We start from the raw sequence: 22,047 nt of genomic DNA, 5'->3' as shown, positions 1-22,047 counted from the left end.
CTTTGATGACTTCACGACACGAAGCCTTACGCCTCGCCTGGGACCGTCAGTACGGACATTGGGCTTTCGATGACTGGAAAATGTTTGCCTGGTCGGACGAGTCTCGTTTCAAATTGTATCGAGTGGATGGACGTGTACGGGTATGTAGACAACCTCATGAATCGATGGACCCTGCATGTCATCAGGGGACTGGTCAAGCTGGTGGAGACTCTGTAATGGTGTGGGGCTTGTGCAGTTGGAGTGATATGGGCCCCTTATACGTCTAGAAACGACTGTGGCAGGTGACACGTACATAAGTATCCTGCCTGATCATCTGCATCTGTTCATGTCCATTGTGCACCACGATGGACTTGGGAAATTCTAGCAGGACAACGCGACTCCCCACACGTCCATAATTTCTACAGAGTGACTCCAGGGACACTCTTCTTCCGCTAATCACCAAACTCCGCATAAATGAACATAGTTGAGCATATCTGGGATGCCTTGCAACGTGCTGTTCAGAAGAGATGTCTATACTCTCGTACTCTTACGTTTTTATGGACAGCCCTGTGGGTTTCATGATGTCCAACACTACTTCAGACATTAGTCGAGTCCATGCCGCATCGCGTTGTGGCACTTCTGCCTGCTCGCGGGGGTCCTACACGATATTAGCAGTTGTACCAGTTTCTCTGGCTCTTCAGTGTAGAAGGCCCAACCTTCGTAATTAAAGCCGTAATATCCGCTGGGCGGATAGTCAGTGAATAAAAAGTTGGGTGACCGAAAACATCCCACGCTACGTACCCAGGATGCGCCAGCAAGCGAGCAAAATACGGAACTACCCAGGCGAGCCGCAACGACTAGCCGCATTACACTAGCGGAGGTAGGCGATGAAGCAAGAAAACAAAATGTTCCTGCAGCCCTCTAAGATCCTTTACTAGGGCTCTACTCAATACAAAAATCTTTGTCTTAATATACATAAGAGTCCGACATTATTAGCAACTTATCTACAGTGCTTAGCCCTGGGCCATCCATCATAATACATGACACCGTTTTACTCTGTCTGGTTTCATGCTACTCGTCACGAATTCGTCTCCTGTGCCAACCTTTTCATGTCAGGAAGCACTTACACCCTACGTCCTTAGTTATTTGCTGGACGAATTCCAGGCTCTGCCTTCCCCTGAAGTTATTATCCGCTACAGTTCTCTCTAGTACAATGGAGGTCTGTACCTGATACCTTAGATGACCTGTCATCCACTTCCTTCTTCTTGACAGCGTTTACCGTAAGTTCCTTTCTTCGCCGCATCTGAGGAGAACCTCCTCATTTCATACCTTATCGCCGGGCGGGGTAGCCACGCGGTCTTGGTTCAAATGGTTCAAATGGCTCTGAGCACTATGGGACTCAACTGCGGTGGTCATTAGTCCCCTATAACTTAGAACTACTTAAACCTAACTAACCTAAGGGCATCACACACACCCATGCCCGAGGCAGGATTCGAACCTGCGACCGTAGCAGTCACACGGTTCCGGACTGCGCGCCTAGAACCGCGAGACCACCGCGGCCGGCCGCGGTCTTGGGCATATTGTCGCAGTTTGGGCGGCTCCCTCCGTCGGAGGTTCGCGTCCTCCCTCGGGCATGGTTGTGTGTGATGTCCTTAGCGTTGGTTAGTTTAAGTTAGATTAAGTAGTGCGTAAGCTTAGGGACTGTTGACCTCAGCAGTTTGGTCCCACAAGACCTTACCACAAATTTCCAATTTCATACCTTATCAGTCCATCTGATTTGCAATTCTTCTGTACCACGACAACTCAGATGCTTCGATTCTCATTTTATTCACTGTCCATGGTTAACTACCATTCAGTACTGTATCCAATGCGTCCGTTCCCAGAAATTTCTTCCTCGAATCATGGCAAATGTTTGATAGTAGTACATTCCCTGACCAGGAATACCTTCTGTATCTGAGCTAGTCGGCTTTTTGTGCCCTCCTTGGTTCGTTTGTCATGGATTATTTTGTTGTCTAGGCAGCAGATTTCCTTAACTTCGTCTACTTCGCCAGCACTAGTTTCTCGCTGTTCTCATTTCTGCTACTTCTCTTTTTATCGTTTTTCCGGTTTCCTCTCAATCTATGTTCTGTACTCATTAAACTGCGCATTCCGTTCAACAGATGCTTAATTCTTCCTCCATTTCACTGAAAATAGCAATGTCATCAGCGAATCTTATCGCTGATGTGCTTTTACCCTGAATTTTTATCCCAGTCTTGAACCTTTCTTTTATTTTCAGCCGGCCGGTGTGACCGAGTGGTTCTAGGCGCTTCAGTGTGGAACCCCGCGACCACTACGGTCTCAGGTTCGAATCCTGCCTCGGGCATGAATGTGTGTGATATCCTTAGGTTAATTAGATTTAAGTAGTGCTAAGTTCTAGGGGACTGATGACCTCAGATGTTAAGTCCCATTCGCTCTTATTTTTCTTTGGTGACGTAACCTCCTCTGAATAGTTTTTCCCGTTATTTGAAATGGATTTAGAGCCATCTAAATTTTAGGAACAACTCATTCACTGACTTAATTTATTAAGGTCGCAACGGATAACGCAATGGTATTCTATGAGGCAATCAGAGAAAGCTACATATCGTTAGCTAAACTTGAGCCAATCACTTTGGATTTTAGAAGCGTAATCATCAATACTGCAAATGTGACACTATTTTCTGATGTATTGCGAACAAATTATCTATCACGGAAATAGCTTCAAATAATAAAATATTTATGTTTGACTAATATTTCGCGTGTTAACAGTAAACTTTTTGTATTTCATAGATGGACAAAACATTGTAACACAGACATTCATATGCACTAATTCATACGGCAAATATAATGTCGACAGTATTTACTAGTGAGAAGAGGTGTATGCACCTCGTGGCTGGCATCGAGCAGGATTTTGGTGGCTGGATATCTTTGCGTGAAGCGCTTGGAATCAAATCGATTCATCTTGCCGATTATATGCTCGGTACAGTTTTATTGATAATTTAAAACGTCCCGCACAAATAAAATAAAATGGCAGACAGTAACTTTTAAGGCTAGGGCTGCGTTTTGAATCGATAGACCGCGTGGTCGCACCTAAAGGAAGTCACACTATTATGACACTGATTATTTGAACAAATAATTGTAACCAGAACCTAAATGGTAATTCAAAAAATAGCTATGCGAAGAATTGTTGAGATTAACAAGTTATAAACAGATTCCAATACCTTTTGTCCCTTGTTCGACACAGACGTTCGGAGGGGACGTCTGGTCGCTTACCTGTCTTCAGAACAACTCAACCTGTAACCGTCGCGCGGAGCTCTCTCCGAACCGCCCGAGGTGGTGGGGGAGTCCCATGGCCAACCTCTGCTAGGAAAACGTTTTGCTTTACTCATCTTTGGCCAAGCCCTCCTGCTCCTGCTGTCTGCCTTCCACCGACACCGTTTAGGTTGGTAGAAGATTAAGAAACCCACCACTTCTCTGGTTCGTCCGCTACTGCATTCAAATCATTCACACTTGACCACACACTTTCAGGAAGGGTGAAAAATGGAAATCAGGACACAAGTCGTGCACATGAGAATGAAAAAAAATAAATGTGTTGGCCCATATTGCTTCTGCAGGAATGCGCTTGTTGGGGCTGAGATTAATTAGTTGCGTCACTCATTTTTTTAATCATGTAACGACACCTAATGTGATGTTACAACGCAGACTTACTCTGACGGCGTGTGTACCCGCATGGTACCATTCTAACGGCCTACGTCTTGCTGCATAAATAACCTTCCCATCCTCGTACTTCTTCTCGCCGAGTGCATCCTTTACTGGGCCAAACAGATGGAAATCGGGAGGTGCGAGATCAGGGCTGTAGGCTGAATGAAGCAGAACAGTCCAACGATGATTTGTGAGCTCCTCTCGGGTGCACAGACTTGTGCGAGGTCTGGATTTGTCGTGGAGGAGGAGAAGTTCATTTGCATTTTTTTGGCTGCGAACACGCACGTTCCAACATTGCAGAAGTCGCAGCTGTGTGCGGCCAGCCAGCGTGAGGGAGATGGGACAAGTTTGTGCGATTTTGCTGTAATGATGACAGACACATCGCCCAACGACCCACTGTGCTTTCGTCCATGGTCAGGTCTCCATAGACATTCTGAAAGTGCCCATAAATATCTGGAATGCTCTGGTTTTTCGCCAAAAGAATCTCCATAACATCACTTGCGCTACAGATTCCATTTTAGGGCTACGTATACCCATTGGGTTGGGTTCGTTGGGGAAGGAGACCAGACAGCGAGGTCATCGGTCTCATCGGATTAGGGAAAGATGGCGAAGGAAGTCGGTCGTGCCCTTTCAAAGGAACCATCCCGGCATTTGCCTGGAGCGATTTAGGGAAATCACGGAAAACCTAAATCAGGATGGCCGGATGCGGGATTGAACCGTCGTCCTCCCGAATGCGAGTCCAGTGTCTAGCCACTGCGCCACCTCGCTCGGTGTAGCGCTGCCACCCATTGGAACTTCATGAAGTTATAGGGGCTGGAGAGGAATTGTTCCATGATGTCCTCCAACAAATTCTGCAATTTCCTAACCGAAATCTGCAGTGAAAAAAATGTGTTACATTTGCTTACTGAACTCTCGTCGTAACTGTATCAGATCGAAACACGTTAATTGGAAGGTTGGAGGCGAAAATCCATAAATTCTGAAAAAAAAGAATATTGATTCCATGCGCCGCAAGAGAAATGAATGGAACTACGTGTTTGGCTATAATAATTATGACAGGAAAAGTGAGGAATCGAATGAATTTGTAGCATAACTTATGATGTGTGGAGAGCGTACCAAACATAGAGTCCTGAGCAGTACTAACGTTCTCATTCGCTAATTTCTTACATCAGTAAATCATTAACCTAAAAATCGAATTGTATTGGATTCAACATTAAGTAAATATTATTCATCTGTTGTCATTCTAAAAGTAACAATGTTAATTTCGTTTTTTTTAATTATAAAGTTCAGTTACATACTAAAACTTCTTGGGACTATTGGCTGAAATCTGGAGCCATTGAGAGGAAGGTTACAAACTACTGTGGAAGAGCAATGAATCGACTGTTTGTCCACTCCAGAGTATCACTGCTGTCGTGAGGGCAGAGCACTAAAGTCATCACGTAATTTCATTTCAGCGTTATACAGCTCCCTCTGAAATTTAATGGTTCCTCCAATAAGCGTCAATAATAGCAAATAGCAGCGTCCTTGGAAGAGGGAAACAGTAAACCGCTGCAAACTCGATTATGTTCAGACCGTAACCGTAACTGTGTAACTGGAGTGTCTGTCAAATTGCCTGTTAAGTTGGCAGAATCGTCACTAACTGTTTCCCGCTCCTTTGACGCTGGCTAAACTGCTTATCGAAATTCGATTGACTAACAGCAACACAACGCAAAAGTCCATTGACTGGCCATCCAATACAATTACTCTGCCGCTCAGTGGGTGGAGTGGAACGAAATCGTATCTCTACACAAGTACTTTTTTATGACACATTAAACTCGAAACGTTCTGGACGCAAAATTTTCAGGTGAAATGAAATGATCTTCCAACATACAGTAAAAATATGAATAAGGCTACACCACAACATGACAACAAAACAATTTAAAACAAAAAATAGATATGTACAATTGACTATTAAGATTAAAACTGCCAGGAAGTTTCATATCAGCGCACACTCCGCTGCAGAGTGAAAATCTCATTCTGGAAACATCCCCCAGGCTGTGGCTAAGCCATGTCTCCACAGTATCCTTTCTTTCAGGAATGCTAGTTCTGCATGTTTCGCAGAAGAGCTTCTGTAAAGTTTGCAAGGTAGGAGACGGATACTGGCAGAAGTAAAGCTGTGAGTACCGGTCGTGAGTCGTGCTTCGGTAGCTCAGTTGGTAGAGCACTTGTCCGCGAAAGGCAAAGGTCCCGAGTTCGAGTCTCGGTCGGGCACACAGTTTTAATCTGCCAGGAAGTTTCAGTGTCGAAGACGGTTGAGAACGTCGTCCTGTTTTACAAATGGTTCAAATGGCTCTGAGCACTATGGGACTCAACTGCTGTGGTCATTAGTCCCATAGAACTTAGAACTACTTAAACCTAACTAACCTAAGGACATCACACACATTCATGCCCGAGGCAGGATTCGAACCTGCGACCGTAGCAGTCGCACGGTTCCGGAGTGCGCGCCTAGAACCGCGAGACCACCGCGGCCGGCCCTGTTTTACATCACACTGCCAACTGTCAAGTGTTAAAATGAACGCCCCTAGGGAAGGTCTTGTTTCATTGATGCCCTTACTGCCACGACCTGAGACCTTTTCGCGTCGATTATGAGCGGCGATGTGATCGGAATGTTTCCCTCGGCCACCACTAAGAAACCCGAGTGACTTGAACGCTAGGCGTCGCAGTTTTGACCTCCATCGCAGAGGCGGCAAATGACGTTGTGAAATGGGGGTGGGAGGGGGTATAATGACCTTCCCATCTTTTGACACGTCCACAACGGCGTTGGGCAGAATTGTGGTGAAATTTTGTGCCAACGTGCCATCGTTAATCCACTGTATAGCTAACATGAGCTTCTGAGCTTTGGCCTTTTATCTACATGTGTCGACATCTTGCTGTTTGAAGAGTTGCCAAGCCCGAGGGTAACGTTGAGGCCGGCCGGGGTGGTCTAGTGGATCTAAGCGCGCAGTCCGGAACCGTGGGACTGCTACGGTCACAGGTTCGAATCCTGCCTCGTGCATGGATGTGTGTGATGTCCTTAGGTTAGTTAGGTTTAAGGAGTTCTAAGTTCTAGGGGACTGATGACCACAGATGTTAAGTCCCATAGTGCTCAGAGCCATTTGAACCATTTTTTTTTTTTTTTTTTTTTTTTTGGTAATGTTGAGGCGTTGCGCCATACATCGCGCCTATGAAAATTCCGACGTAACAGCGATGAACAGACGAGCTGTATGAGTCACGCGCAGGATAGGTGGCGCCAGGAGGCCCGGTAATCCCAAAAGTATGGTCTCCTATTTTTTCTGTAAGTACACAGACCTGTTTATTTCTACAATGATTTACATCAGTTTACAGCTTGAACATTTAGCTATTTTTCGACATAATCACCATTTCTGTCGATGCAGTTTTGTAGACGCTGTGGCAGTTTTTGTATGCCCATGTCATACTAGCTCGCCGCCATGCTGTTCAGAAACTTATGAACTACTTCTTTCACCTCGTCGTCGGAGCTGAATCGCTGGGACTACAATTAACGCTAACAGGTACTGAGAGATTCTGAAAAAACTCAAACGGGTAATTCAGAACCGGCGAAGAGAAATGTTGAGCAAGTGTGTACACATACTCCACGACAACGCTCGCCAACATATCGCTCGGCAAACCGTTACTCTCCTGTAACAGTTTCAGTGGAATATAATCACCCACCCACCCTATCGTCCTGACTTGGCGCCCAGTGACTATCACCTGTTCCCTAGGTTAAAAGAACATTTGGCCGGAAAGCAATTTAACCCCGACGACGTGGCGAAAGAAGAGGTTCATAACTTTGTGAACAGCATGGCGGCGAGTTGGTATGACATGGGCATACAAAAACTGCCACAGCGTTTACAAAAATGCATCGACAGAAATGGTGATTATGTAGAAAAATAGCTAATTGTTCAAGCTGCAAACTGATGTAAACCATTGTAGAAATAAACAGGTCTATGTACTTATAAAAAAAATAGGAGACCTTACTTTTGGGATTACCCTCGTACCTGACGGACAGTGAGCTGCAGTCAAAATACTGTCATTTTTATTTGCAGTTCTATTTGATTAATTTTCTAATTGTTTGTTGATTACTATTATAATTGTGCTTCGTTATGAGGGTGAATGAAGGTGTGAATGTGAAATAATGTTCTATGTAAAGTTTTTATGCTATGTACTAAAATAACTGGACTCGTGAGGAAAGTTCGAGAATGACACGTGTGTTAGTCATTTGTTATAAACTATTTCGTCACTTTATGGTACTGGGCAGATGACATTAAGATTTCGATAAAGTAGTTTTTTGAGAGGGAGTTCATTTTATATTTGTGGGTTTTCAAAATTTATTTATATTAATTTATTATTCCGACAGAGCGAAAAATTTTGATTGATTCTCTATATATGCGCGGGACTGAGCGGGTTTGATACTACTTTCCGATTGGCTGTGATGTTTCTCTGCCAATCAGGAATTAGGATATTCGCGCATGTTTTGGGAATTATAAACTTCTTTTGTGTAGAGAGATGAGGATAGTCGCTACTTGGATCTCATAGTGATGAGACCTACTGATACGTGCTCCCATGAAAATTATTAATAATGTGACCTTTCGTCATAAAAATGTTTGAGAAGTTCCGTAAAGTGTGGAAGAGAGTTCGATTTAATGAACAGTGGGAAATTCAGGTCGATGACACTCTAAATAGCTAAATTCCGCGTGGCATCTTGCTTACTAGCGAACATAAAAATTTTGTTCGTGAGACTGATTATAGCAACATTTGAGTGAGGTATTCTGAAAGAAACACTGCCTTTGAAAACTTTCTGTGACCGATAACTAATAATTACCATAAACTGGCTACGGTTATGAATGATGTGTGCTTGTAGACTTCTCAAACATTCTACAGCTTCGTGTAACGCTTGGTAGTAACTGTGTGTGTAAACCTACCGTAATTGAGTCACGTTTCATGCACATAAATACTTTCATCGAACTATTGTTAACCTTCCACCGACAAAACAATTATTAGTGCGATTTGTGGTTGCGAGGCTGTTTTTTTTTCTATAGCTGAGATCTGCATTTCAGTAACATCAAGGAGGTGCGTGTGAAAAAAGGTTCAGCGCAGAGTGAATGGAACTTTATTCGCAGCAGCGCAGCACCACGCCGACACAATGTCGCAGGGCGTCACGATTTTGTACCGTAAATGTACGAAGGTCACTCCTAAAGAAATGCACAGTGTTTTTGTAAAAATACAGTTTCCATTCTGCGTATGTGAATGTTTTACAGTGTGTAGATGCATTCTTCCCGCTTGTTTTCAAACTTAGTTCAACCTGTTCCCGTGAGTGGCGCCGTCACAGCATGTCTTCAAGATGTCTGCTACACTTGACGTTCGTCAGAAGCAACGTGCTGTTATAGAATTCCTGTGCTGTGAAAACGAGACAGTGAGAAACATGCACAAGAGCTTGAAAAAGGTTTACGGAGATGCTGCTGACGATCCCAGTACAGTTAGTCTGTGGGGAAGCAGGTTACGTGATGAAAGCGGGCACGGCAATATTGAGGATTGTCCTGGCAGCGGCAGCGGCAGGCCTCGTACTGCACACTCTCCAGACAATGTGCAGAGAGTTAACGAATTGGTGACTGCTGACAGACCCATCACAGTGAACGAATTGTCACGCTACGTTGGGATATGGGGAGGAAGTGTTTGCAGAATACTGAAAGTGTTGGCGTTAAAAAAGGTTTGTGGCAGGTGGGTTGCCAGGATGTTGACAGTGGCTCACAAAGAAACAAGAAAAACGGTATGCAGCGAACTTTTGGAACAGTACGATAATGGTGGAGATGAATTTCTTGGAAGAATTGTGACAGGTGGTGAAACATGGCTCCATTTTACCGTGCGGGTATACAGGCGCTGGTTCCAAGATGGCGTAAGGCAGTTGAGAGGGATGGAAATTATGTGGAGAAATGAAAATATTGTTCCTAAAGGATGTATCTACACACTGTAAGAATTTCAGACATGTAGAATAAAAGATGGATTTTAAAAAATTGTGTGCATTTCTTTTGGAGCGACCCTCGTACGTTGTCCAAGGCGCTGCAGCGACCTGGGGCGAAACGGGCTGCCTGCCCGCTCAGGTACGCGGGGATGCGACAGAACTTCTACAGCAGAACCCGCTGTTCCCCAGTGTGCGCCCCAGCGGCAACGGGACGGAGAGAGGCGCGGCTAAATTGAATCTGACTTCGAACCACTTAGGTATTTTAATGCAAGACGAAAACGACGAGGTAAATTATCGTGGCTCCTCAACTTGATGAAGAAGAAGAACATTAGTGGTATTTTTGCAGTACAGGGCAGTGAAAGTTGTTATAAAATTTTGATTAACAGCCAACTTCTAAAAGATGACACAAAATTCAGAATTCATTTAGTTTGCGCATATTTTGCACCTTCCAGAAAAAAGGTGCAACCTGTGCGGGAAACCGATCAGATTAGCTGAAAAACTTGCAGTGATGCTTATTTTCTTCTTTAATACACAAATTTTTGGCTAAAATAACTAACGGAATTCTCTTTGCCTCAATTGTAATAGTTTAACAAGCCATAACGTTTTAATACAACATGTAACATTAAATAATTCCTCATTTATTATTACGAACGAATGTTTTCAGATGGTAATTGAACCCCTTCCTGCTTCATGCTGTCACGTTTGTCCTTTAAAGTTTAAACAGCGAAACGTTTGGAAAATGAAACCTTTGTAAAATGAAACGTTTGTAAAATAGCTATTTATGAACAGTCTTGCATCTCATTTAGGTTTACTCTTCCACTATCGACAGGTTTACTGCACCAGAGAAGGAGAGACAGGAAACTTGATATAAGCTGTATTCATAAAAATGGCAGCTGCTTTTAAGAAAACTACAAAATGTGGTAAAAAATTAAACAACGCTTTAATTTTATTTTAAAAAGAAATACATCATGACCTTAAGATTACCATTCTCAAACAATATCAGTCTTTTCTGACACTATCAGCCTTCTCATTTTTTAGTTTTGTATCCGTCACTTAATTCCGTATGCTTTTTTGACAGATAAAATGGTGAGGCTGAGTAAGTTTCTATATAACTTTGTAGGCGCCTTTAGGTACTTTATTTTCAATTCTCTTTCTCCCTTTCAGTTTTTTTTTGTGCATGATATACATCTTGTCCTAAACACTCATTTTCTTCCTCTTCGCCGGCCGATGTGGCCAAGCGGTTCTAGGCGCTTCAGTCTGGAACAGTCGCAGGTTCGAATCCTGCCGTCGGCCGCGGTGGTCTCGCGGTTCTAGGCGCGCAGTCCGGAACCGTGCAACTGCTACGGTCGCAGGTTCGAATCCTGCCTCGGGCATGGATGTGTGTGATGTCCTTAGGTTAGTTAGGTTTAAGTAGTTCTAAGTTCTAGGGGACTAATGACCGCAGCAGTTGAGTCCCATAGTGCTCAGAGCCATTTTTGAATTCTGGCGCTGGCATGGATGTGTAGGATGTCCTTAGGTTAGTTAGGTTTAAGTAGTTCGAAGTTCTAGGGGACTGATGACCTTAGATATTAAGTCCCATACTACTCAGAACCATTTTTCTTCCTCTTCGGATCAAGACCGTTGTTTATCTCATGTGCACGGAACCTGTATGCCCATCTTCAAACAGTTAATGGAGCTTGTATTTTTTGTAATGGCCTCGTCGCTACAGCTTTCGAGGCCGATTTGCCACTGTTGTTACGGTAGGCCGAGTCTGTGAGTTCGTGAAACGGATTCTGGTGCAGTACACCGTAAGGAAATTTCTCTCTGCCACTATTACACAGCCATTCCCCAGGGTGAGGTAACGGGATAGGAGAACGAAGATTCTACGTCAGTCCAACAAATTAGTAACAAAGTCACACAAATGAGTGAAAGAGGTTTATTTAGATTTGTGACTTGTTGAATAATTAAGTCTGCAACACTGAATGTAATATGACACAATATGCTCTGTACTCATTTTAACCTTTTACGTTTTAAAATAAGTGCGCTTAAAAAAGACAAAAAAATTTTGAATATTGTTAAACAACTCGCTAGTTTAAATAAGCCTTAAGAACGAAATTTGAAAATACAAGCTTGGAAATATACGTAGTTTACTTGGTGACTGAATGGAAATTTAACATTGGGTTTCTGTGTGGTATCATCTTCATGATCGTTCAGATTATTCAGAAGTAAGGTGTCTGGACGGCAATCTACAATACCATGTTTGAAACGTTATTATTCCGTGAATGTTGTCGGCTTCTACTTAACCATACCATATTTTGACCGTGAAAATACCGGGATCCCTGAAAAGCTGTGATAAACTAATCAGCAGTTTTTTTAAATACTGTAACAAATGTGGGCCTCAGTGGGTAAAACCCGCCTCTACTTAAATTTCTTATAGAAATTACGGAGAAGTATCAAGTCAACCCTTCATTATTGTAATTAATGTGAAAGTGGTCTTCGTATATGCTCTTTGATTTAATGACACCCGTTTGATACACTTGTTGATACTGGGAATGTTTTAAGCAGAATATCTAATAATGCGTGAAATACACTTCACAACAGTTTAAAAATTTTAAGAAATTTGCGGTAAGGTCCTACGGGACCAAACTGCTCAGGTCATTGGTCCCTAGGCTTACACACTACTTCTTTATGTAACTTAAACTAACTTGCGCTAAGGACAACACACACCGATGCCCGAGGGAGGCCTCGAACCTCCGACCGTGACAGGACGCCTAAGACTGCACGTCTACCCCGCGTGGCTTAAAAATTTTATTTACTTAATTACTTTTTTGGCGAAAAAAGAAGAAGAAACCACCTTTCGTTTGTCTCATTTATTGTGCTGCAGCCTGCACGATATCAAAGTTCCCACTCTGTGCAATCGAATAGTACATGGTATGTGGACGAGAATGGTGAACGTGTTGAACATTTCCTTCTGTTTTTACCAAACCCGGGACACAAGTTCGAAAACTTAGCTGAGGCAGTACTAAAAGTACTATCTACAAATTCCATTGATATTCCTGACTGTAGAGGCCAGTCATATGACAACGCAAGCAATATGTCAGGAACCTACACTGGTTTGCAGGCACGCATTAAAGAATGAAATCCGAAAGGGCATTATGTGCCTTGTGCAGCAGATATTTTGAATTTAGTCGGCACTAGTGCTGCGAGCTGTTGTCGGGAAGCATGTTCATTTCACATTGTAGTGCAAAACCTTTATAGTGTTTCCCTGCTTCAATATATATATATATTGTTGTGCTTTGTCTCTCAGCCATATTATAACACACACTTATATGTATATCTGTGTGTTATGATATGGCTGAGAGACAAAGGACAACAACAAATAAACAGTTTACACATGTAGATATGTAATATACACCAGAACATACAGGTCACCATAAAAATGGGAACACAAGAAACAATACACTACCTTGGCCTCAAAACTCACAAAATCTGACGACGGACAGGGCATAGGCGTATTCAGTGAAGAAACTGCTACAGCCATGATAATGTACAAGAAATCAAACCAGCCACATTCTCAAAAAAGAGCGCCATCAGACACATGGTGTAAAGACAGTCAGAACACCTCGAAGGAAAAACACAGGTCAAGAAGAGCTGCACATGATCATCAACATAGCATTAAACAATGGATGGAACAGCAAAATAGTAGACAAGCTATAAAACAATTAAAATAAGATAGAGACAGAATAAAGCAGAAATGAGAACGGTCCATAATACTAGCACATAACTGTAGAACACAATGCATGCTCACAATAGCAAACTCATCCCACAAGACAGACACAAAATGACACATCCTAGCATACCATAACCAGTCACACAATACATTATTAATACTTCAAAAAACATAGAAGACGAACTGCACAAAAGCCGTTAAAAACTTTCCATGAACAGAAAGATAAGTACAATATACTAGTTCATAAATATATGAATTAAGTTGTAGTAGCTTCAGTTGCTAACACAATGAGATGACGACAAGAAATTTTAGTATCAAGTCCAAGGCGCACATAAGGACAATTAGTGTGAACAGACCCATTCCACAGGGGCAGAACGTTTAACGAAAGAAACTCAAGATCACACTAAGAAAAAAAGAACATGACAATTTTCTTCCATAATAACAAACGAAATCATATTCGACATCGACTGGACTATTTATTTCAGTATCGACTACTGCAATTTCGACCTCAGGTTGTTTCCAAGTGGTTAAAGGTGCCGAAAACACAACACATACAATTCTGTCATTTAAATGAAAGAGAATGATGCCTCTCCAGGAAACCTCTCCCATCCACTAATGGGCACATCCCGCGTGGACTGTAGTGACGTCTGGTTGACAATACTGACTACTCGTCCTCTCTGAATTCCAATGACGTTCACTGTTTTCTACGAACTTAATTGTTGATCACCCAGTACGTCATTGTACACTTTCTTGAGCTTCCTTTTTAATATTCCATTGCAATTTTGGAACGTCGGTTGCATGGAGTAACAATAAGAGAAATACGCCACATTAAAATTCAGCCATCCAGCATTAGCTTTTGAAACCTAACTCGAAGTCCAGTCACAAGTCTTCACTAACTTTTGACCAATTTCCATTGCTGATATTATGTATAAAATAATTTTTTTATGATGGCATAGATTCTAATTTATCAGTTTGGATGTCGTGTACAATATATTTTAGAAGCACTACAAACTTTTTCATGCATGCAATATGCGATTTATTTTCCAAACACAAACATACCACAGAGGTCTAGCACAACTGACATGTCGCAAATGAGAGTTCTACATTTGAAGACAACAATCCTGTAGGAGTGGCCGAGATGTTGTAAAGTTGCTGATCTGGCGTAGTGGTGGGGGCAGTTATTGGTAAGAAGACAGATTAATACACCTTACGTCTTTGAAGGATGGTCACAGTAGGCAAGTTAGTGGATTTAACTATATTCATGCTCATAAATTAAGGATAATGCTGATATAAGGCGAAACAACGCTCTGGTGTGCGGTTTGTGGATTGCGGTGCATTTGACCTGCGGTCGTCGCACGGTGGCGCTGGCAGCAGTCCACATACGCAGAGGTGTGTTCGTGCATGTCAGGGTATGGTGCAGCGAGTAAGTGTGCAGACGTTTTCAAAAATGGTTCAAATGGCTCTGAGCAAAATGGGACTCAACTGCTGTGGTCATCAGTCCCCTATAACTTAGACTACTTAAACCTAACTAACCTAAGGACATCACACACATCCATACCCGAGGCAGGATTCGAACCTGCGACCGTAGCAGTCGCACGGTTCCGGACTGCGCCCTTGAACCGCGAGACCACCGCGGACGGCACAGACGTTTTCAGACGTACTAATGGTGACTGTGTGTAATATGGCTCAAATAACACATATTGATGACGTTATGAGCGGAAGAATACTAGGGCGACTGGAGGCTGGTCAAACACAGCAGGTCGTAGTACGGGCACAAAGTGGCAGACAGGAAACGTGTCCAGGCACTACAGTACGGGACGTCCACAGTGTACAACACCACAAAAAGACTGACATCTCACCATCAGTGCCCGCAGACGGCCACGGAGTACTGCAGGTTGCCTTCCTCGGGGCCTTACCGCAGCCACTGGAACAGTTCTCTCCAGACATGCAGACTACAGGCGACTGAGCAAACGTAGTTTATTCGCCCGGAGACCTGCAAGGTGCATTCCACTGACCCCTGGTCACAGGAGAACCCGTAAAGCCTGGTGTCAACAACACAGTACATGGTCATTGGAACAGTGGTCTCACGTTATGTTCACGGACGGGTTCAGGTATATTCTGAACCGTGATTCTCTCTGGGTTTTCATCTTTCCTTGAAAGGGACGTGTATGGAGGTCGTGGTTTGATGGTGTGGAGTGGGATTGTGATCGGTGCACGTACACTTCTGCATGTCTTTGACAGAGGAACTGTAACAGGTCAGGTGTATTGGGGCGTCATTTTGCACCAGTATGTCGGCCTTTTCAGGGGTGCCATCATGGAGGAGTACCTTGAAACAGAAGATATCAAGCGAATAGAGTGGCCTGCATGTTCTCCAGACCTAAACCCCATCGAGCACGTCTGGGATGCTCTCGGTCGACGTAATGCTGCACGTCTTCAAACCCCTCGGACACTTCAGGAGCTCCGACAGGCACTGGTGCAAGAATGGGAGGCTATATCCCAGCAGTTGCTCGTTCACCTGTTCCAGAGAATGCCAACCCGTTGTGTGGCCTGTGTACGTGTGCATGGTGATCATATTCCATACTGATGTCGGGGTACATGCGCAGGAAACAGTGGCGTTTTGTAGCACATGTGTTTCGGGACGGTTTTCTCAACTTATCACCAATACCGTGGATTTACAGATCCGTGTCGTGTGTGTTCCCTATGTGCCTATGCTATTAGCGCCATTTTTGTGTAGTTACACGTTGTGTGGCACCACTTTCTGCAATTATCCTTAATTTATGAGCATGAGTGTAGTTTCTGGATTTGAAGGAATATATAGGTCAAAAGTCGTTGGTTCAATTACAAAATATTAAACTATTTGAAGTTGAATATCGTAAATGTCTTTATCGCCATTTATTACCAGGCTTTAAAAATGAGTTGATATCGATGGTAAACGTGTATGTGAGTAAACACCCCCCCCCCCCCATGCCGTTCACTAATCCCTGTATCAGTTTTTCTGCTTGTTATTAACTCAGGATTATTTGTTGCTAAGAGGTCAAGTGTGTAACCAGCGGAAATATGCTCCTATCAGACCACAAAAAAAGTCTTATCCGACCCTGTATTGAAATACTCTGGCTGAAAGGTGATGTGCCAACTGCCTCGTTCTACCTCCCTCAATAACTTTAAAAAATTTCCCAAAAATTTTGGCTTGCAAACATATTCGTACTCTTTTTGACACGCAGATCACATCCAGCTCCCAAAGGCTACCATAACTGTAACTCACTCACACCTACTAGTTCATCGCTGTTAAGTCGCTCAAACCCCTCCACTCCCACTTGCCCATTTTCACTCACTCATTCAGCCCAACTCGTTGTCGTTATTTCTTTCAGTCTCTCTAATCCTCACTGTCTTCTGTCTCACAGACAATGTCGCCTTCGTTCTGTCCAACTAATATTGTCTCCTATCACTGCCACTGTTCCCTCCTGCTCTCTCTTACTGCTCATCAATTCCTTCCCATTGTTGTTGACCCTTCTCACTGTCCCTAAATCTCTCTTTCTCAACGTAATTGTCATAGATACTGTCTCTCATTATCACTGACTCTCATCCACTTCCACTTTCTTCTTTATTTCTCTCCTACTAGCACTTACTTCCTTCATTGTTTTCCTAGCACTATTCTGTCACTGTCAACTGTGTTCCATTGCTTCTGTGTCCCTCTCTTGCTCTCATATTGTCCTTGTCTCCTTCACTCTTTTTATACCACAACCACTATCTAGTATCTTCTAGTATTTATTACGAGGGTCGTTCAATAAGTAATGCCCCACATTTTTTTCTCAGAACATATTAACCGTTAAGAGTCGGAATTTGGTGACAGTATACATCAACATCTCTTGTTCATGTCCTATTTTTCTACGTAGTGTCTATCACGTTCTATGGCTGTACGCCACCATTGTCGAGGAGCGTGTATTCCCTGCTGGTAAAAGCTCTTGTCCTGTAGGCGTAGCCATGTATTTATTGAATGACTGACACTCTCGTCATCTTCAAAGTATGTTCCCCGTAGAGAATCTTTAAGCTCCAACAATTCAGATGAAATCGCCTTTCTTTGAATCTTGTGGTCCGCTGTAAGCACTGGTGGAACCCATCCTGAGCACCTCTTTGAATATCCGAGAGTCTCGATCATTGCAGACGCACTTACAATGCCTACTGACAACTGCAGAGCCAATTGTCGAGTTGTGATGCGCCGGTCGGCACGAATAATGGCATCCGCACGATTCAGCTTGTCTGGAGCAGTGGCTGTGACAGGACGTCCCGAGCGTGGCTGATCTTCAAACTCCGTTCTCTCATTTCCTGAGGTTGTATGTTTCTTTACCCGTCGCTCAACTGTACTCCTATCAACTGCAGCATCGCCATGCCCTGCGCACCAACGTTTATGGACGTTCACCATGGTTTCTTTTTCCGCACACAAGAATTCATTAACAGCACGCTGCTTGTAACGTGAGTCGTATGTAGACGCCATTTTGACTACGGCTCTGCCCTCTGCCAGAATGGCTCTAAACTTCACCGGCGCACAGAAAAAAAAGTATGGGGCATTGCTTATAGAACAACCCTCGTTCTTTTCCGTCTCTTTCACATTGTCACTGTATCCTTCTCTCTCAGTATAAAAAAGCGCGAATATGCTAGCATGTAAAAAACTTGGGGAACATTTTTAAATGTGATCAGAAAGGTAGACTGAGGCAGCTGGTGTCACATTTTTCAGTCGGTCTTTTAAAATGAGAACATATTAGCGTTTCTGTGCTTAGATAGGAGCATTTTTCCGCTGCTTCCCTTCGTTTTCCTGCTACAGCAAGGCATGTCACTTATATGAAAAGAACTTTAGTGGTCAGCAAAATTTATAAAGTTCACTTACGTGAAAGTGAAATAAGGCAAAACTAATTTTACACCTCAGACCAGATTTTAGATGCACAAAATTTTTGCATGTGATTCAGGATTATGACACAGCCTTCCGAGATATCATCTGAAGATAAAGGAGACACTTTACAGTACATTTCTGCGTGCTGCGTGACTTTATAAACGACATTTTCGGATCTTGCCTGATATTATGTGCATATTTTACTCGCACAAGTAGGGTAACTTTGATCCTCTGTATCTCGGAGGCTGATAAAGATAATAGGAAAATTTTCAACATTCAAATGAATTCGCAGTTGTGAATGAGGACTAACATCAGCTATAGAATCTAATGACAGCAAAGAAACTTTGTGCTGAACCCGGATTTCCCGCTTTTTGGGAGCAGTCACCTTACTATTTGGCTATTCGTGCATGACTCACACGGCTACATCCATACTTCCATATGTCACCGACAAACGTACTTTCGAGATTGTTCGAGGTCAGGATCTTGAGAATGTATCGTAGCAATTACAGTCACTTGCAGTACTTCAGTCTGACCGCGCGACCTCTACGGTCGCAGATTCGAATCCTGCCTCGGGCATGGATGTGTGTGATGTCCTTAGGTTAGTTAGGTTTAAGTAGTTCTAAGTTCTAGGGGACTGGTGACCTCAAATGTCAAGCCCCATAGTACTCAGAGCCATTTGAACCATTTGCAGTGCACAGCCGTCTTGAAATCTGCGGCTAGGTTTTTCTAACCAGAAACCATGTTTTGAGGTGTTTCTCGATAACGGATAAACATTTTTGATAACGGTAAAATGGCACTTCAGATAAAAGCGCTGAGAATATACCGTCAAAATTCCAGCAATTTTCAGCGGTGTTTATTGTTTATATTTCGCCTCGCACCGAATTATACGTGGGTATTTTGCATTTTGATCCTCTTTATCTCAGAAACGGATAAAGACAACAAGAAAATTGTCAGGGTTGTTCTACATCTGGATCTCGGGAATCTTTCGTCAAATTTCAGCCATTTGGAGTCCGTAGCCGCCTTGGAATTGGCGGCACGGCTTTTGTACCCAAAAACAGTGTTTATTGGGTTTTCTCAGCAACCGCCCACAAAATAAATAATGCCTCCATAAGGCCCTTAAGCTGCACCATAGAGCATATACAATGGAGAAAGATCCAAGCGATTTCGTCCGTTTGCCTAAGCTGGAGGATGTATGTAACATTTAAACGTTGATCCTGTACTGTATGGTAATTAACAGTAAGACGATAGTTCTGATGGGTATAAGAATAGTCCCTAGCCCAAGAACTATACGAAGCGTCTGACCCTACCTTTCGAAGACCAATAGATATGAGCCGTGGAGATATCCTATTTTATTGCGTGGCTTTTTGGATCGTATTGGGTGATATCGAATGCATACCAGTAAGTATGCCACTGCATCTTTAACCGAATCTCTAAAAGTAGTGCAAAATAAGTTCATATTAACAGTATCATACAAAATGTGACAATCAGCTACACTGATAAGCCAAAGCTTTGTGCCCATCTCCTTGATAGCGTGTTGGAAATGGAAATGAGCGTTTGGCGCCATTTCCCGTGGCAATAGTCCGGCCGCCTTGGTGCAGGTCTTACTACATTCGACGCCACATTGGGCGACCTGCGCGTCGGATGGGGGTGAAATGATGATGAAGACAACACAACACCGAGTCCCTGAGCGGAGAGAATCCCCGACCCAGCCGGGAATCGAACCCGGACCAGTAGGACGGCAATCCGTCACGCTGTCCACTCAGCTATCGGGGCCGACTTGATAGCGTGTTGATCCACCTTTAGATCGTAATACACAACGATCCTGCGTGGAATGGATTTACAAGTCCTTGTTAGCTTTCTGGAGTTACTCGGCACCAGATGTACACTCCTGGAAATTGAAATAAGAACACCGTGAATTCATTGTCCCAGGAAGGGGAAACTTTATTGACACATTCCTGGGGTCAGATACATCACATGATCACACTGACAGAACCACAGGCACATAGACACAGGCAACAGAGCATGCACAATGTCGGCACTAGTACAGTGTATATCCACCTTTCGCAGCAATGCAGGCTGCTATTCTCCCATGGAGACGATCGTAGAGATGCTGGATGTAGTCCTGTGGAACGGCTTGCCATGCCATTTCCACCTGGCGCCTCAGTTGGACCAGCGATCGTGCTGGACGTGCAGACCGCATGAGACGACGCTTCATCCAGTCCCAAACATGCTCAACGGGGGACAGATCCGGAGATCTTGCTGGCCAGGGTAGTTGACTTACACCTTCTAGAGCACCTTGGGTGGCACGGGATACATGCAGACGTGCATTCTCCTGTTGGAACAGCAAGTTCCCTTGCCGGTCTAGGAATGATAGAACGATGGGTTCGATGACGGTTTGGATGTTCATGCACTATTCAGTGTCCCCTCGATGATCACCAGAGGTGTACGGCCAGTGTAGGAGATCGCTCCCCACACCATGATGCCGGGTGTTGGCCCTGTGTGCCTCGGTCGTATGCAGTCCTGATTGTGGCGCTCACCTGCACGGCGCCAAACACGCATACGACCATCATTGGCACCAAGGCAGAAGCGACTCTCATCGCTGAAGACGACACGTCTCCATTCGTCCCTCCATTCACGCCTGTCGCGACACCACTGGAGGCGGGCTGCACGATGTTGGGGCGTGAGCGGAAGACGGGCTAACGGTGTGCGGGACCGTAGCCCAGCTTCATGGAGACGGTTGCGAATGGTCCTCGCCGATACCCCAGGAGCAACAGTGTCCCTAATTTGCTGGGAAGTGGCGGTGCGGTCCCCTACGGCACTGCGTAGGATCCTACGGTCTTGGCGTGCATCCGTGCGTCGCTGCGGTCCGGTCCCAGGTCGACGGGCACGTGCACCTTCCGCCGACCACTGGCGACAACATCGATGTACTGTGGAGACCTCATGCCCCACGTGTTGAGCAATTCGGTGGTACGTCCACCCGGCCTCCCGCATGCCCACTATACGCTCTCGCTCAAAGTCCGTCAACTGCACATACGGTTCACGTCCACGCTGTCGCGGCATGCTACCAGTGTTAAAGACTGCGATGGAGCTCCGTATGCCACGGCAAACTGGCTGACACTGACGGCGGCGGTGCACAAATGCTGCGCAGCTAGCGCCATTCGACGGCCAACACCGCGGTTCCTGGTGTGTCCGCTGTGCCGTGCGTGTGATCATTGCTTGTGCAGCCCTCTCGCAGTGTCCGGAGCAAGTATGGTGGGTCTGACACACCGGTGTCAATGTGTTCTTTTTTCCTTTTCCAGGAGTGTACAAGGGGCGTTCAATAAGTAATGGAATGCCTTTCTTTCTCACCCAATTTCGGATGAAAAAAAAAGAGGAATGTATTGCGGGACATCGTGGACTATTCCTGCTGTAGGCCTTATAGTTTCATGAAGTTCCGAAAGGTGGCGGCGCTATACGTAACACTGAAAATGACTCCTGCAACGTAGACAACTATCATTGAGTTCTTTCGGCGGGATACCAGAGCATCGCAGATATTCATAGGCTCTTGCAGAATATCTGCGAGGACATCGTAGAGAACAGAAGTGCTCGGTGAGTCCTTTGTCGAGGCGTCTGTCGGCATCGCAACAACGTTGCACAGAACTGTCTCACCTGCCGCGTGCCGCACGCAGCTGTGACCCCCGCAGCATTGGAAAGTGCCGACACTCTCATTCGAGGTGATCGATAGGTCACAGTCAATCACCTGGTTGCACAACTGCACGTCTCTAT

Source organism: Schistocerca gregaria, chromosome 6 (genome assembly GCF_023897955.1).
Source record: "Schistocerca gregaria isolate iqSchGreg1 chromosome 6, iqSchGreg1.2, whole genome shotgun sequence".
Classification (NCBI taxonomy): Eukaryota; Metazoa; Arthropoda; class Insecta; order Orthoptera; family Acrididae; genus Schistocerca; species Schistocerca gregaria.
Note: the sequence above shows the minus strand (reverse complement) of the source record.